The following is a 20,520-nucleotide window of genomic DNA, read 5'->3' as shown; positions in this document are numbered from 1 at the left end:
GAAAAAAGAATGCTCTTAACAAGTTTGTGGACATTAGATAGTTTCTCGCTCTAAATAGTCATATTGCTGGGTAAATTATGATCTGCCTCAAAATGGCGCAATTAAGGCCTGTTTATATAAAAAATATGCACAAACTACATTAAATTTTAATAGCTATAATTGTATAGTTAAGCCCTTTGATACCAGCTGATTAGTTTAAATGATATAACAAAAGTATTTTTCATTATATAAGTTAATATAAAAAGCAATTATAATTATATTCATATACTTAAAAAAAATATGAATTAATTTTGATACAAAAAAACACCTTTCAACACCTAAATATTATTTATTTTAAATATAATGTCAAGTGCAACATATCATTAGTTAGTAAGATTAAAAAATAACATTGCATGATTTTTTTTGAAACAATACATTTCGCGCAAATACTCAAATACATCATTATTGAAGCTTACTTATTAATAATATTAAACACATATGTTTAGTGAAGCGTATTCCGTAAATTAATAAAATAATTATATTTCTGAATAGAGATAAAAATTTACAAATAGTAGAAATTGTGCAATATCTGCTTTTGTTTTCACTTCGCCAGCCAACCCTATCATAAAAAAAGAGTCGGACAGGCCGCGGCATTGCGGTCATTTCTCTCTTACATAACATAAGAACTGCTAGGACTTGCTTGAGATAAAGCAAACGTATTCCTTACATGTTGACACGTCACGTATATTGTACAAAAATATCTAACATAGTTAATTCATTTTTTTTAATTTACGCTGAAATGTAGGTCGGTGGGATTTTTTGCATAGATAGGGTGGGCTGATATTTAGGCTCTCTTTAACTAAAAGAGATAATATTATTCTACTTTGATATCCCACCCCGATAAAACTACTAGGTTAATCCCCTACAATGACCATAATTTTATTCTCTGCTTCTGATTTTAAACAATATGGATATCGTCGTTTTAGTTGTTGTTTTTAACAAATAAGTTGTACGATTTTTTTTAAAAAAAATATAAAAATATTTTCAGTACTACCGGCATTTCATTTTTAATACTAGTACCGAAGGTCGATTTTTATTCCAATATCTGTATTACCGGTATCGATATTAGAAATAAACCAGGCCCAGAGGAACGTTCTTTTTTCATCTTCTTAAATCCACACGTAAGATCTGAGCTCTTGATTTCTTTGATAGTAAATACTAAAGACACAGGAAAAAAGAAGCGACTGAGTGAAAGCCAAAAAACCCCATAGTAAAAATAATATTATATTATATATAAAGGCCGTCATGAACCAAGAAAACCATCCAAGTCATAATGGTTAAATTTTTAATAAATAGATTATACAACGTATTGAATTACATAGTACGTGATTTAATATTTATGCCCTTAAATAATAACCTATTTTTCTTTGCTTCCAGCAGTTTATTATTAATTATTTAATTGTCATTCAAAGGTTATTAATTAAAACGGCTTTGAAAACTTATATCGGCATTCATTTTACATAAGTAATAAACGATGTTATTTCCTCGGCTGTGAATAAATTAATTTTGTGTAAAATGCTACACGCGCCTTCGATATAATTGATGAACGATGCGTTTCGAGTGTAATCAAAATTTATCGAAAACATCGATACGTTTCGAGTTACGCCGCTTGGAAGGCTCTCAGTTTTACAAGTCGAAAAGGGGTGAGTTCAAAAGATGGCGTGGGGTTGTAACGAAACGAAAAGGGTTGTCAGATTTTATTAATTAAACGTCGCCTTCCTCTCGACAGGCCTGTGTTTAAATTGAAGTCGGAGCCAAACATCGGCCAATTAGGTATAAATGCGACAATTAATCACTAACGAACACGAGCCGTCAAATGTCTTATTGCAAATTAATATCGCCGTTTGGGATATACATGGCTATAGTGTGTGCGAAAATTTCAATTAGCGTCTGGTACTGAGCGTGCCACTTTCTATATATCAGCTTAATCTTCAGCGAAAGCTGTCAGCGGCGTTGTTGTATTTTTTAATGATTTGAACTATAGATTAAGTAAGGTATTTTAAGAAAATATAATTTTAATGGGACAACAATAACTATGTATACATTTATTCACTGTATATGTATTTAAGTATTTAAAATGTAAATTTTTGTTTTTTTGCGGTGAAATATCTACATAACCTAGACTTGAAAGCAGAAAGGGCAAATTTTATTTTTCTGGTCTTATGCAAAGTCTCAATCTTATTTGACACAGATTTTTTAACTGAATCGTTTTCACTCAGAACTCATCCATCTATTTGGCTAATATTTTAGTAGTATGAAAATTATATTCTAATCTATATTGAGTTAACCCTGATGACAAACTAATACAAACAATTAATTTTCCATTAAACGGTTTCACGGAAATAATTTATATCTTGAAGAAGCAATATATAATATCTACTTATTATATATTAGATAATATTTATTGTATTACAGTCTATTGGGTCTTTAATTTGATGTCGTGTCAACGAACACGAGCGATGTGTCTTTTGGGAATAATGCCGCACATTTTCGTTGTATATCGTTTACATTTTTATTGCAAAAGTTTATGGCTATCATTACCGTAATATACATAGATTTTCATTAATAAATACATAGTATTGATATCGAATCGTGCGTACGTAGCTTAGCACATTAGGCACAGTAATTAGTGCGTCATTTCAAGCATAAATTTAATACGGGGTTCAAACTTTAACACACAATTGAGCAAATAGGATAATTGTACTGAGCTAAGGTTTATACGAGTGTATGTATGTATTCAGTATATACGAACACTATTTAACATCGTCGCTTCTTATATTTGACTCGCTATTTTAGCTATTGAGCTAATATTATTGCAACGTTGTAATTTGGTTTACATTACTTGAAATATTATTTGATTATATACTATATGTGTATTACATATTTATACCTAATTAAATAAATTTAATTAAAAATTTATATAATTACTATTTAAAATAAAATAATATTTAAAATTGAATACATTGATATATAGTCCAAAAAAGTTCTTATTTAAATACAATATGTTTTTTTTTGTGAACCAGTAATGAATTATTTAAAAAAAATATGGAATATAAAATTAAAATTTTTTTCGGAAGATTTTTCAATTACTACCATTAATCATTAAAAATAAATAAATATACTACATTATATTATTATTTTTTCTGTATTATTATCAGTAAAGCAGATGTTGGCATTTAAAAAACCGTTCGGTGTTTTTAAGTTCTTATCATTATCTATACTATATTGATACAATTATTTTTTGCTAAAACAAATTTTATATTTAAATCATATATAAATAAATAAGTTAATAATTCAAACTTGTAATAATAACATGAATTGTAAATATAATAAATTTAGAACTTCAATAAAGATATGGTATATTTGTGGAATTGTGAATTAACATACATAACGATTTACATACATTTATAAATTTATTCAAATCCCAATAATTCAAGGACTTGAAAAAAACTATGTATCTATTATATATGCATCGTTAGAAACTAAAAAATATATAAATCAAAGAATAAATATAAATATAATATAAGTCTAAAAAAATACATTTATATATGAAGATCGTGTAAGTGCAAAGTAGCTTTATTGGAAATAAACATATTTTTATATTATATTCAACAGAAAAATGCACATTTGATTTACTATATTTAAAATCGATGTTAACAATAAATATATAATATATTGTTCTACAATAAAAAATATGATAGTCAAGCTTTTTAGGAAGCCTGACGTATTTTTCATGTAGGTATTTGAAATAGTATGTTGTTGTAGGATAGATTAGTCAATAGTTATATATTACCCTTACTCCTTTCTTTATAAATAATATTTTTGTTTATTTTGTATGATCGATGTGAACTGTTGTAATGACACGCATTGAGAAAACTTGAAAGATTTTTTTTTTTTGCAATAGAATTGAAAGGTCATATAAAAATGAATTCATTTTTAAAAAGTTTTTCAGTTACATATATAATTGTATTTAAATTTAATTAAAATTAAACGTAAGCCAATGTACTGAATCGTAATTTTTTTAGGTGTTTCATTTTAAATGCCATTTAATTTCACTTGAACTATGTTTCTAGAAATTAAAATAAATTAATTTTAACCTTTATTTTGTCCGTCAAGTACAAAAAAGTTATGCCTAATTTTTTTTTGTTCTTATTATTTTATTCATAAATTGTAATTTTATTTAATGAAACTTTAAGGTTCAATTTCTCTATAATGCAATATTTTTTTATAAGCGAGAGTTCAGATGGTAGTTTTATTCGAATTTTGGCAATACAAAATTAAATTTCCATATGTATGTCTTTATATTTTTTTCTAAATCAAATTTCGATCAAATCTAAATCTGAATGTAATGTTGCTTAGTTACTAGTTAGGCTTAAAACAACTGTACTGTGTTCCCTTGCCTTTTTCAGCCTACCTGCTCAAATATGTATTATATAAAATGCCATCCGTTTCAAATTTTGCTTAGTTGCACCCCATAAAATAAAGTCAACCTCTACCTCACCCTCCCATGGCTGGAGCAAATTTTGCATACATCGTTACTCTTATATCCTACGTAAAAATAAAAATCTTTGTCAATGAAGAAACATATTACGTAAATATTGTTTTATTATTTTCTGTCGATGCTTAGAACTTAAGTAAGATAATATTTGTTTACTCTTTACTAAGAACCGCTATCTAATCCATTTATTAAATGTAAATATAGCAAAAATGACCCTCATTAAAACGAAAATTAACATGTGATTTTGTTTATGTTGACATTGATTTTATTGTCAGTTCTGCTTATCAAAGTAAACTTTTTGAGCTTTGTTTATTTTTACTTGCAATAAATTTTGTTTTACTTTTCCTCTTATAAGATATTGGGTTGAGTCACAGTTCACTTCCTTGCAGACCCTCAAATCTTTTATTGTCTCTGCTCTTCTATTTTTCAAGTTGCTAAGAGATGATGTCGACAGCATGTAAATGTTCGGCTGTGAGTTTTAGGGTCGCGATCGCGTCCCTAATTCTTATCTGTTCCGACCAGGATGTTAGCGATTAAAAACGCCTTTCTTGCACGTGTCATCCAGCTTTTTACTAAGCTTACCAAACACAAATATGATTTTGGCGACAGCTATGAGGAGCTTTAAAAATTAATGTTGCTAATTTATTTTATGTGTACACCATAGCCGTTTTTTATTGTTTTTTTATTTGTACTTTATATTATACCCCTTATTTTATTTGCGTATTGACGAGTCAATAGCATGAATTTAAGTTTCGGCTCAACATCAAATCAAATATGCAATTATAGAATTAAATAATAATTTATTGTCATCGGAAGGAATTCGTTTGCGGGATAATCAATCGCCTTCTACCATTTTGCGTTCGGAACTGGTTGCTGTTTCAATTTACTAATGGCAATTTTAGATTCCCGGCATTGGCCATGCATATTTGCAAATCCTTCACTGTGGCATGTTGGCTCTGGAGCATCCAACGTACCGTTATTTATTATCTCTCACACAGCTGTGATGCTCAAAGCTACATTTGATCGATGATGCATTATTAATGTGATCATATTGTTTATGTTGTCGTATGTATTTACATTCAAGCGTTTATGAATTTCACTGGTATACTTTGTTATTGTGATTTTTAATATCATTAATTATATCATATATTGACATTTTTATAAAACTGTAATATAAGAGTTTGGTTTATGTAACGTTACTAAATTAAAATTAAATAGTAAACACTTTTTTTTATCGTATATTGGAATTTAAGACACTTTAAAAAAAAAGAAATATATACAGTGTTTTAATAATATTGGTTAGTATATCTGCAGATACATATTATGGCAAAATATATTTATTGCTTAAAGCAATACATGGCACTACAACTCTATCAAGCACTTAGCATTTTTTAAATTAAATATTAAGGAAATTTCACAAAATTTAATCTAATATAATTTGAGTTGTAGTCATACTCAGATTTTTTAATTTTTCGTGTATGATGTGTTGAAAAAATTATTTTGAGCTTATGTGTTTTAAACTCACATACGCTATGCTACGGTGCTGGTAGGTACGCTTATGATGAATAGTATTATACCAGAAACTTCAAAAGTTGTATATTTGCATTGTGGTATCAGATTAGCTTTTGTGGAACGATTAGGGGGAAAAACAGCGCAATCCAAGTTGAAACACATATTAGTTCTTGTATGCGATGTCATCCCGAAAGACGCTTTTGTATACTTGTCCTTTCTTTTGGCCATCCGAGTTACAGTGCATATTCATGTCACAAAGCTCTCCCTCGCATTTACATCCCCCCGGTTTATGCTCGACAAGGTTTGTGATTCACCAACTTTTATATATATTGCCCTTCTCCGTGAGCCGACCCTCGCCTCACCGCTATTGCCTTCGGATTGCATTTAGATTATACCCAACATATGTCAATATATCTTAATTTCCTAAAACATCCCCCCGCCTCCGAGAGCTAAGTAAATACGACCGCGAGGGGTGCGACATTCATCCGTGACGAGATTAAAATGCACCGCGTCGTTCCGCGGCTTATTTTATTATCGATCATAAAAATGTATGACACATTTTTGATTTTGTGTGTGGAATTCGTTAAAAGCAGCCATTTGTCACGATGGGTGGTTAGGATATAGAGATTTTCCTACGCATTTTCCAATAAATGGTAACCCGGGTACATTGAGAAACCGACACGTCACTCGGACACACGTACCAGGTTTATGACAACAGTTTGACCTGTTACCTGAGATGACTTTTATGTTTTTGGAGACACGTGTACTCCCTACGCGTTTTTATATCAGCAGCGTCCAGGTAGCTACGTACGTTTATCGATAAGTATCACGAGCAATAGGTATAGCTGCGTATACGCATTGGAAAAGGTAAACATGGTCAATTTTTGGTTTGATAGTAATAAAGTTAATACTAATAATAGTAAAATAATAACAAAAAAATTAAGCATAACTTATTTGTACTAGACGAACAAAATAAATTAATTTTCATTTCTAGGAATATAGTTTAAGTGAAATTAAATGGCATTTTAATTAAAACGCTTTGAAAAATTACAATTCAGTAGATTGCCTTTCGTTTTATTTTAATTCAATTTAAATACGATTATATATGTACCTACCTGAAAAAACTTTTTTTTAAATGAATTCACATTTTTTTATTTTATAATTTAGGTTCCTTTAGTAGTAAATTGTCAAATGAATATGAACCGAAACGTTATGTTTGCAGTGACGATTTATACAATAAACTTTATTTTAATTAAAAATTAAGCATTAATTATAATTAAAACATAGAGCTTAAATTGATGGATATTGTATTGATACGATTATTATTTTACGTCATAAGGAATATATATATAAAATAAGACTTTCTTTGACTGTTTCCAATAAACTGCAATTATCAAAATCAAATGCCTCAACCGTAAAAGAGAACAACGGCTAAAGTGCCAACGTTACTTGAAATATTTTGCATTATATAATTTAGAAGTGTTATCAATTTGTATTGTTAATGAACAGCGTCGAATTACACAAAGATCACTAAATTTTAGGATTAAATATTAATAACGTTTACATCTATAGAAGTAAATATCGTTTAAAATTAAAATTTGACTTTAAATTAAGTTGTATTATTATGAAATATATATTTATACAAAACATGTTTTTCTTAGAATTCATGTAAAAAAAAAGATGAGTCTTTCAACAATTCTTGGAATAACAATTATTTTTCCATTGCTCAAAAACGAAAATGAACATGCTTAATTTGATTAGAAAATATTTCAATGATAAAATAATACAATATTTAACTATACTACATACAAAAACTGGTCAAGAAGGAACATTTATAAGGAAACAAATAATTATTAATGATCAAAATAAGGATGGAAAGATACAATTATTGTTATTTTAGTTAAAATTTTAAATGTTTTTTGTGGCAAAATAATAAAGCTATTTTGTCAATAAAATAATTATATAATGTTAATTTATTTTGTCCAAAGAATAATTTGAAATATTATTGGTAGCGTTAATTATTATTGAAGTTCTCAATATAATAAATAAATGTAGGATTAATTTAAATATATCACTTTCTAATTTATTAAAACTCTTAGTATACCCAGCTATTGGAAAATAAATAATATTTTCACACCGTTAGCAAAATATAAATATATATACTATATATAAACCAATTAACTTATTTTTTTAATTAGTTAGAAACCTTTCTGAATGTCGAAAATGTCGAAAACACAAATATTATAATATAAATAAGATATGTATATTTATCTCGCATAATTTATTATGATAAATATGGGGCTAAAAATAAGTTTAGTGTATTCTAAATTTACAGTAATCGAAGGATACCTACGATGTAACTATGTTTACTCAGAAAGAGTTAAATTTATCTGTTGCTAATAATTAAACTAAAAAACGTACTCGATTGCCCGACTTAATGTTAAATGCTTTTATTTCCAAAGAGATCACTAAAAAGTATATAAAGTTGTATTGATATGTATGTTTTTAAGACCGGTATGTTTATTTTTTATTATTTGTAGAATATATTTTGAGATTAGAAATAGCTTTCTCAAGAATTTTCAAAAAAAGTACAACTTAAAATTTATTTTATCGAGAAATGTAAAATGTATCAAATACACTAATTGTGAGCAAAAGTGTGAGAAAGTCAATATTTTTTTAATTTTAGATTGCCTACGAAGATATACACAAATTGGTGTACTGAAATGTTTGAAAGTAAAATATATATCAATTGTGCCCGTTTGACCCCTCTTTACCCTATAGGTCGTGATCGTGAGAGCGCGTATGCGTAGGTACCTACTACATATAACGCTCACGCAAGCCGGTTGTTAGTCAAAATATTCTTTGACGAAAAACGAGCGAGCGACTTACAAAGTTTCCAGATACTTTTCATGGCCGTTACAATAACGAGTTTAAGCAATCGCTCGCTTTTTTGCCACAATAACAAAACGTTTTCTCGCGTGATTACACCCTCAGCACCCGTCCATTGTTGCTTGTCGCGCGAGCACCGCATTGTGTGCCCAAATGTCCGAAACGCTACTTTACCAAAGCTCATCTACACGTGAAAAGTTCTTGATGATGTCCTTACTAATAAAATAAAAGTTTCGCGAACATTCAACCGAGTGTGTCTAAAACATTGAGAGGGTGAATGAGTAGTTAATGATCAGAGGATTAAATTTAATAGTTTTTGTATATATTATATTATAGTGAATATCGAATATACAGCTAAATTTTGATGTATATAAAAGTTACATGGTCTATGTTTGTCCATTTACTACATTCAGGCCGGTTTCACACGTGCCGGGTGGATTTGCCCGGCACCGGGCCGGCGCCGTGTAGTGGGGATGGTGTTGTATGGGCTAGTACCCATCATTTCAGACGTGCCGGACAAATCTACCCGGCGCCGGCCCGACGCTGACTGCCGGGTTGTCGCCGGCCGCGCTCACTAAACTGTCCGGCGCCGGGTACCGAGTTGAGTGTGGTGGGGGTAAAACTCAAACATGAACCGGGCCGTTGACAGTGATTGTGGTATCTTGTAATAAAATATAATATATATTCCTCGTGTTTAGGCAATAGCGGAAGAAATAGACTTCGAAATTTTAATTATATTAATGTAATCTCTTTTAATTATCTTAGTAGAATACATACAAAAATAAAAAAATAGCGCGAAATGTGTGGAAGGACTTATGTGAAGCCGTTAATCCTAAATTACTGGCACCAGTTGACGGGGTATAGGTCGGGTTGGGAAGAAACCGGCCAGAAACCGGCCAGAGACCGGCCACGTGTGAAAGCTTTGTAAACGGCGCCGGCCCGGTGCCGGGTGAATCCATCCGGCACGTGTGAAACCGGCCTAACAGTGTATCAGTTAGAAATCAGAAATTGAATATATGGTTTTCTAGGTATATAAAAACTATTCTTTAAAAAGCGCATAGCGCATAAATATTAAAAACTAAAACAAAAATGTGATGGATTTTGCTAAACCTTATTTATTTCAACTTGATCTCAAAAGGACGGATATAAATCAAAATTAAAAATATTAATTAGTAATTCAAAACAATTCTAGAGCCTCACCATAAACTTGACACTCTTTGGTTTTTCCATTTAAGTTAGATTTGTAGTTTATGATTTTCAATACTTAAATTTGTACTTACGATGCTCTGGAGCGTCACAAGAATTAAACTATTATCTATTGATTTCTCTGACATTAACACAGCAAAATATTCACTTTGACTCTTTAATACATGATAATAATTTATTTATCTTTACTGTATGCTGATGATTTAAAAAAATATATAATGTATTTGATCCGTTGCGGACTCCTTTTCTTTACAGAACGATCTTGATTCTCTAGGAAAATGGGCTTCCGTCAACCGTGCCATTTAATGTCGGATAGTAGCATAATTTTCTCGATCCTGTTCTCCATCAGTTTATTCATACGATCTCTATGAGAACATTTTGGCTAGAGAAATATGCTTTAAAGACCTCGGAATCACTTTTAAAAGCAAGTGTAGGTTATCTTTACACGAAAATGACGTATGCAATAGAAAATATGTCTATACTCTATTTGCGTTAACACAGTCCGTTCGAGAGCTATCCATTAGATAATTTAACTCGGTTATTTTCAAGTTATTTGAGCAATCGTAGACAGTTTGTAACGTATGGTGGCCGATTGTCAAAGGAATATTTTACCCCTTCGGGGGTTCCTCAAGGATCCAATCTGGGACCTCTGCTTTTTGTGTTATTTATTAATGACATAAATACTGCAATTAAACATTCAAGTTTTCTTCTGTACGCAGATGATTTAAAATTATATAAATGCATTCGATCTGTTGCGGACTCCTTCTCTCTACAAAGTGATTTAGACTCTCTGTGGAGATGGGCTTCCGTTAACCGTCTGCCCTTTAGTGTCGGAAAGTGCCATACTGTGTCATTTTCTCGATCCCGTTCGCCATCAGCTTATTTCTACCATCTCGGTGGTAACATTTTGACTAGAGAAACTTCCATTAAAGATCTCGGAATCACTTTCGAGAGCAAATGGAGGTTCTCTCTACACATACACGACGTCTGTGATAAATCTTCCAAGATGCTCGGCTTTGTTATGAGGAATGCCTTTCACTTTGACGATCCGTCAGTTATTCGCATCCTCTATGACACCTTAGTTCGTAGCATTCTTGAATCGGGATCTATAATTTGGAATCCCCGAATAGCCAAATATTCCCTTTTAGTGGAAAAAATTCAAAAAAGGTATTTAAGATACCTTTACAAAAGGACATTTGGTTATTATCCGTACTTATATCCCAGCGCCTTTCTTTTAGGAGCGTTGGGATATGATTCGCTGAGTTCTCGCAGAAAGCTGTATATCGCTAAGCATTTTTTTAAATTACTAAAAGGTGCTGTCGACAATCCAGCTATTCTCGAGGAATTCCAGTTTTGGGTTCCTGAACATTTTCGAGAATCACGATCGAGACCTCTTTTGATGTCCGTTAGGGCTAGGACATCCGCACTTGCCGACTCGCCTATGGCTGTGGCCATCCGGCTCCTTAATACGCTGGCATTACATATTGACCTATTTAATGTCAGCTACGAGGAGCTGATCCGGTTTATTTCATTTAATTTTAATATTTTATAATTTTTTTGTTATGTTTAAGTATTTTTATATTTATGTATATATACTTTTTTTTTATGTTTTATAAATTTAAAATTTGTTTTCGACCATCGTGGCGCATTGGGGTAACCTGTTAGGCCACGATGGTCTTAATTTAATCTAAAATAAATAAATAAATAAATAAATAAATAAATAAATAAATTTCATCATTATTCATAATTGAGAAAGAGGTGACAAGTTTGGGTTTATGCCCCTATTATTAGCTCTTAAGCTCACGATACGGATATACGTTCGATATACTTATCATTTTATTAGTTCTGACATTTTTGTCTCGTAAAAATGGATTACGAATCTGGATCAACTATTGCAAATATAAAACAATCCTCATCATCCTCGGAATTAAATCAAGTCAATAATTTTATAATATTGTTATAATACTGCGTATTGTTTTTTGACAATCGTGACGAATTCGTGTAACCTGTTGGTCACGATAGTCTAAATTTAATTTAAATAAGTAAATTCATAAATGAATAAATGATCGGTATTATAAAGATAAAACTCCGGTAAACGTTTATCGTTAAGTAAAATGTAAAGCACTTTAATTATTTAATTTATCCCTAAAATAAATAAATATCGATTATCAATATTCGATATCGTTAAAATATATATAAAGAAAATTTCTGTAATATTTGTATTTGAAAGAATGCAAATGTTTAAATACCTAATCATGTTTGTTATGAGTTTCCAAAATAAAGTTTATAAAATTAAATATTTAAATAATGTACTAAAGGGCTTATTTTTATCTTTGCCACACTCTATTTTTTACCCGAAACACGCTCATGTGTTACGACAGCAAACACTGTTTCTTATAACTTTACGAAAGCAAGCACATTTAAGAGCATATATATTTAATAAATTGTCTATAGATACTTTGTATTTTAATAGCTGAGTTAATAAGCTTTATAATCGGATCTAGATTTAAAATTTATTATTATTATTTAATATAGCTTAGTTAAATATTTTAATTTACATTTTATAGATATGCGATATTTTATTTGTGTTAAGCGCTTTGACGTATAGTCAAACAACACGATGCATATAATAATAAACAAATATATTAACTTTGCTAAAACTAAAATATGTTCGATTTTATCTAAAAATATTTCATTTCACTTTAAATCTGATACTATTCTGTGCGAAGCGCAAGAATTTAATTTTGATGTCGTTATTTGAACTGAACGCCATTTAAATTATTCAAAGGTTTTCCATTTCCCAAATGCATTTTTGCTTACCTTTATTAAAATACTGCTTGGAAAAAAGAATGTATTTGAATCAGTTAACTATAACAGTAACATTGAAGAAATAAATTAATATTAATAAGTAAATAAATGGATTTCACTAATTCATCATTTTGGATAATGCAGTATATTATCATTATTTATCTGTCAACGTAGCGAAACAGGAAGGGAAACATTAATCATAAAATCATGACGAAGACCTAAACCCTAGTGGAAGGAAGCCTCTGATCGATGACATGTACATATATAATCTTTATTTCATTTACAAATGAGCTATGATTACAATTATATATATATATATATATATATATATATATATATATATATATATATATATATATATATATATATATATATATATATATATATATATATATATATATATATATATATATATATATATATATATATATATATATATATATATATATATATATATATATATATATATATATATATATATATATATATATATATATATATATATATATATATATATATATATATATATATATATATATATATATATATATATATATATATATATATATATATATATATATATATATATATATATATATATATATATATATATATATATATATATATATATATATATATATATATATATATATATATATATATATATATATATATATATATATATATATATATATATATATATATATATATATATATATATATATATATATATATATATATATATATATATATATATATATATATATATATATATATATATATATATATATATATATATATATATATATATATATATATATATATATATACATCTAAAATATGTGTATCTTTTGATGTAATACAATCTGAATTTTAGTTAAAATTATGTTTGTTCATACGTATTTTATTATTGAAAATATCATTCAAATGTAAATATACGTGGAAACCTATATGAAAAACAATGAAATTACATATGAATATCCTTGCTGTAGTGTAAAACAGATGCGTCACAAATGGTGCTTTCCATTCTTTGTATCAACACATGTATGAATATGCATAAATATAAAATATTATACTTATTTTAACAATAAGTATTTTTATTTTACTATGAAATTCTATGATATTTTACTGAGAAGCAAAATTAAAAATTTTGTTCTGAAATTGTCAATATTGTGATATCGCATCAGTCTTTCTCTCTCGTTCAGAATATAAACAAGAAATAATAATACCATTAAGGGAATAACTATTAATGTTTTTACGTTTGGTGTCTGCTGGTTGATTCAACGTTAAACGTCTGACAATTTCCAAAATTTAGTCGCTTCCTATTACGCCCCGAGCTTTCGTAGCTTTTATACATTCGACAAGCCGCCAAGGTTCACAAAGCTAATAAAGGCGTGATCCAATGCTAGGGGCTCAATTGACATGTTAATGCCTATTGACAGCTGTGTTGCGAGTGAGCCTTTAGATTAATTTTAACTGTGAAAAAAATAAACACAATGTGTTGTGCATTAATTGATTTTATTAAATGCAATAAAAATAAATTTTAACAACACAATGTAGATGCAATATTATATTTTACTGGACAATATTTAATAGCTATTTTATTTATACAAAATATCATACTAATAAAGTTTATACAATTATGTTTATAATTATCGCATATAATTGTATTAACTTTTGCAAAGATACCTATGTATGTTTTAAATTATTTATTTGTCAGTGGTACTGTTTTACAATTTTTATAAAAACATTGCATATACGAATATATCATGAGAAACATTAACTTTAATTGCAGACTTTAAGCAATACTGAAGTTAAAGTACAGCTTTAATTCTTTAAACTTAAACTTTTTTCTTCCCATTAAATTTTAAAACTTTTTAGTTATTTTTTTCCAACTGTAATCATCAGCTTATAACTCAAATTTTATATGAAAATTGTTGTTAGCCAGTAACATGAATTGTATATAATAATATGTAAAAAAATACATTATACTGTCCACTGTAAAAATAAAAAATAAAAATATGACATAGCTATACAAAATATTTATAAACATACTATTTTTACGATTTTTTTTTCTTTAAAAATATTTTTTTCTAAAACTATTTTAAATTGTCTTGTATTTGTATAATCAGAAAAAATGCAATATTTATTAATAATTATTTTCATTTGAATTTGATAGATCATATCAAGCCTCACTTGGTTAAAATTATTTCTCATTAGTCATTATCAACTAAACTGTTAGTAGCTTTATTCTTGCCTCATTACTTTTATATTTAAATGTAGTAAATTATGTAATGTACTACTTTAGATATTATTTCTCATCTAATTACATAACTCGAATGGGATTTAACTTAATCAGTGGACCCTGTTTTATACTAAATAAAATAATAAAACTAAGCTCGACTTTTTATGTTTTTATATTACTTCAAGAACAATACCTTCTTAAAATTATTTTAGACATTTGCATAAATATAATAATAGTAATATTTTTTCCTTTAAAATGTTGAGTTTCAAAATATTATAGTCACTTTAAAAATATATTGTATAATACAAATGCAAATTTATATTACACGGGTATTAAAATCGGTCTTAAAATATTAAACGTATTGTTTTAACCGCGTTCATATTTCACTCCCACCCTGTACGCGCACATATGGGTATTATAATTAAATTTAACAAAGCCCCGACGATAAATAAAGCTTGTTCGATGACTAAACGTCAAATGTTTTCATAGCGATAATTCTCGATCGAGGCGTTTACACTAACAGCGAGGGTGCCGTAATACAAGTAGGGGATGTTGGAATATATTGGATTTCGGAGCGAGAGGAAATGAAACAGGAAGTTCGACTACTATGTGTGTTTGTGAGGCTGTCTGCCGATGGACTGTAGTGCGCTAAAAGTGATATATTGGCGAAAAATCCGCATAAACTTGTCAACTTACCTACAGCAACTTTTCAATATATACGAAACCGCATTGTGTTGCCGCTTTACGTTGAAACGTTTAAACGATAACGGAAAACTTGTGCCAGAGTTAAAAGTTGTTTTCTGCCCTCACTCTAAGATTTATGCACAATGTGTTTGTAATACTTTTCAACCATTGTAATACTAACTTACATTTTTAATTATTATTTTTTTAAATACATACAAGATGGCGCTGTACGCATTATATTATAATTTTAGGACGCGGTTTTTCCAAACATATTATATCTCTTATCTGGTCATTAAATACTGCAGCTCGCTGTCGTTGAAGATTGATCTAAAAGTCCTGGGTTATCATTCGATATAGATCTTATTTTTTTATTTTTTTTATTGTGTCTGGAAGATCAAAATTATCATTATATAATTATAATTCCAATCGATCATCACAGATTAGGTTTACCTAGATTTTTCCCAATCTCAGGGATGGATATCGTGATGAATAATTAAAATCGAGTTAGGTCGTACATTTAAAGTGTTGAAAATTGGTTAATATTGAGCTATTTATACATATATATATTAAAAACATCTCTGTATTTGTGTTATCTTATTTTTCCATGATTTTTGCAAGCTATCTTAGGATATGACATAATTTTACTCACGGGTCGTTGACAATTTAGTGTACTTTTGCAAGAAGTGGTTCAATGACTAAAAATAGTGATAGTTATTGCAAGGTTTGCTGAATATAGTATGTGACAAAGTTTCTATGTTAAGCTCTAGTAGTTTGCGCAGTAAAGGATTATATACCTTCATAATAAGTATGAGAGTCGATATCAGATATATCGATTCTCAAACTTTATACTAAGAAAATTATACATTTAATACTTAATCACTAAATAAAAACTTAGTCATGTTTTTTAGCATTTTCCAAAATATGTACTACAGTATTAGACTTTTTATCCAACTTTATGAGTATGTGATCATTTCTTAACAATGTAGTTTCAGTTGATTGACGTATTGTGATCTTGCCTTTTTCATTTTTATACACGCGGTAAAGTAAAAAATTTTACATCGTTATTTCATTATAAGGATTATTTGACGATATTCCTTCACGATCCCATTGAATGATTATAATTGACTTTGATATCCTGATCCATAGAAATCTTCTAGATAACTTCCTGTATTATTTTTATTTAGTTTGGTCTACTTTTACAAACATATATCTTATTGAATTTATATAACTTGATTAATTTTAATGGATTTTGTCCCTAAAAGAATGATACAGCACTGCACTACATTTAAAAGGTGCGGCCGTCATTTTATGCTACGGATATTACTTCGTACCGACACTTTTTAGTTACTTGTTAAAGTAAATGTAACACTATTGCTTATTTATTTGAAAAAAGAGCAATGTTTTACTATTTCTATGCTTATTTTACTGTTACATTATGTGTATGGATCATCGACTAAACCATCAGACAGGTATAAAAGCACCTAATGAAATAAATGCATTAACCGTAAAAACGCGTTAAAAGCGCAATCAACAAAATTCCATCAGTAAATATTCTACGGAAGAATTATCGGTCTTAAGAATTAGTTCAATGGATTTTAACGGGAATTTGGGGCTTATAGAAATACAAATAATATTGTATTGCACTGACAAATTAGCAGAATAAATGAAAAATGACGAACTGTGGGTTCCTAAATCTCTACCTGTTCATACCAGGTGCGTGCGGTGATATTTTTCTCTTGCCCTTTCGCTTACTCATGTGTTAAGTGACAAGAGTGAGTGAGAGATAAGAGCATGCGGCCTCACGCCTTTGCCACGTGCGCCTGGTCCATACTCAGAGTGTAACGCAAATATTCTATTAATCAGGATGACAAAAATAAACATATATTATATTGACTTTTTAATCTTCATAATTAGCTGTCGCGTCAAAGTGAGCGAGCAAGAAAATATCTAGCTAAATTTAGAGTTTTTAAGTCTATGCATAGCGCATATCATTCATTTAAATTTGAAATTTATTTTTGACAAGAACTTATATTAGTTAATTACGATTTTATCTGAACGCGTACCAGGTAGAGCTACGTTGATAATCGATTGAGACTTGAAATTGGGTATCGATCGATCTTTTTAAACGCGAATTTGACTATAATGTAAAAGTTATTATTAAAAGAATGACTTTCTAAATAATGATAGATTAGTAAAACAATAATAAAGAGACGAAAACAGCAAGATTTATAGCTAAGGGCAGTTGATTAATGTTGCATGAATATAGTAAGACACAATATTTAAATAAATTTTCACATATTTGCCCTAACTTCACAACAGCAAACATTCAATCTTTTCTTAAAGTTAGACTTAAATGTGTATAAAATATAAAGAAAAATATATAATACATCACAAATTATAAACAAGACTACAGACATATTATTTAAGTTACTATTTTACAATTCAAAAATTGTATTATGTTGAATTGGATATTATATTTATATGATATATTTATATATATAATATATTAAATAGATAAAATTAACATAAATAACAAACAAGTTATATACTTTTTAGTGGATTTTTATATCTTCTAGCTTTTCATCATATTTTTATATGTATTCAAAAAGGCATTTATGTTGTAAATTAAAGATTCTTCTTAAATTTCTATAATGATGTGAAGTTCACATCATTCACATTGTGAACCCATATTGCAACAGTAAGGTTAATATGTATTTTTTTAATAAAATATTGCAAAAATAAATCATTATTATGTAACAAAAGTTAGAAGTGGAATGTTTTAGTTTCAACTCTTGAGATATATTTGTATAGATAGATTTTTATACTTTGCATGCTTTTATAGTTTCAAGATGGATACCCAATATTATCTCTTGGGATTTTCAACGTCCCTATTTGCGAGCGGACGAGCGTTTTTACCTATACGATATCGCGTTACGATGTTAACAAAATTTGGTAGGCATCGTCGTTTGTCAGATTTTTATCAAGGGGCGAACAAAAAGGATAATGACGACAACACATTTCCCTGGTCTCGGACTTAATGACACGTAAGGAAATGCGATAAGGCAGCCTGTTTATTCCTTGATGCGTAAGTGATCGCCGTTCAATGCTTCGAGATCGCATCGCTTAAACTTTTTTTATAGAACCGATAAATTATATATTAAAAATAAGTATTTTATATATATTTAACAGCAATAAGTTTTCAAGGATCTGATCTGATCTTATTTATATTTATAATATATGAAATACTAGTGGTTCGTAATTTTAGATCGCAAATAAATCTGTGTTAGTTCTAGAGAACCTTCCGAGTTATATTCATATTATACTATTAATTTATTATCATAAGAAGTACATATTTTTATTAAACATAATTTCAAACAATGGTGTGTAGTTAAAAAAAGATTTGAGACGAGTTTTAGAATGGAAAGAGTGAGAAGTTCAGACGTGGAATGGTGTGATAATATTATTCTTAGAGTGAAAATATCGAATTTTTAAGATATTTGGCATTGAATAGTATATAATACATTTTAAACTAAAATACAGGTATTGTGGTTGATAATAGGTGTTTTAAGCAAGATTCTATAAATTTTTATTCAAAATTTTGGTTAGATCTATTAAATAGTGTAGAATTATATATAGATTCAATTAATATATCTTTTGTATTATAGACGGATATTCAATTGGTTAAATTATAAATCTTATATAATAAATAATTATTTTTAATAATATCATAGTGCTAGGCAAAGGGAGAAAATATATCAAGGAATTTATAAATGTATGATTTTTCATCATGTGGCAAAAAGTAATAAAATCGACGTCAAACTACAGCATTAGTCAAAAGGCAATTTATGTCTGAGGTCGTTCGAAATTCCACGAATGATAATTGCAATACTACCGAGGTCTAATTTTGAAAAGTTTGCGTGTGTGTCATTTAAAGAAAGTTTTTTGTTCGGTAATCGCGGCGGCCGAGTATTACTGAAATTAACCGATTCTTGGAAGCCTTACACGTCAGGTACTGTTTTGCATTTACTCCTTAGCACGGGTATTATACAGTAGGTTTTATACATTTTTTCAGGGTCATAAACTACGCAACACTTTTACGACCTCAGAGGGTCGTAAGCACAAACCGAAGTTGTACGAAGCTCGGCGCAAAGCGAAAATTGACATATTGCATGTTATTCAATCCCAAAATTGAAGGCAGCTGTTACGATTTAATCCCTAGAAACAACACGCTCATACGAATCGAACATACATAGTATATTAATAACTTCTTGGGTTTGTAAAGTCATAAAATTGCCATAGACAATATCTAAGGCCATAAATTCTGTTTGATCTTAATTGGTTTTGAGTATACCATTATATTTTCATGCTTCACTTAAGTAACATTACACAACTTGCAATTTAATGATATGTGTCAAGAAATAGTGTTTGGTTCTATAATATATGTATTTGTATATAATTTATAACGTGTCGGAAATGTGTGGGGATGAAACAAATCCATGTTTAATGGTTCGTATGTATACGCACGAAATGAGGGAAACAAATCAATTTTTACCCTACGCGATATACACCCTAGTTGCAATTTGTATTATTATATGGCTTAGTAACATGTGCACACATTATATTTGACTATTATATTAAA

At 28.8% G+C, this 20,520-nt stretch overlaps 1 protein-coding gene across 1 annotated transcript in view; it reads right to left on the bottom strand.

Annotated features, from left to right (window-relative positions):
• The window catches only part of LOC148226276 (focadhesin), a 600,544-nt gene that overhangs the window by 261,183 nt on the left and 318,841 nt on the right, over positions 1-20,520 (bottom strand). The window lies entirely within an intron of this gene.

This window comes from Plectrocnemia conspersa, unplaced genomic scaffold (assembly GCF_051122295.1).
Source record: "Plectrocnemia conspersa isolate PC_06_02 unplaced genomic scaffold, ASM5112229v1 ptg000014l, whole genome shotgun sequence".
Classification (NCBI taxonomy): Eukaryota; Metazoa; Arthropoda; class Insecta; order Trichoptera; family Polycentropodidae; genus Plectrocnemia; species Plectrocnemia conspersa.
Note: the sequence above shows the minus strand (reverse complement) of the source record. Positions and strands in the feature narration are given on the sequence as shown.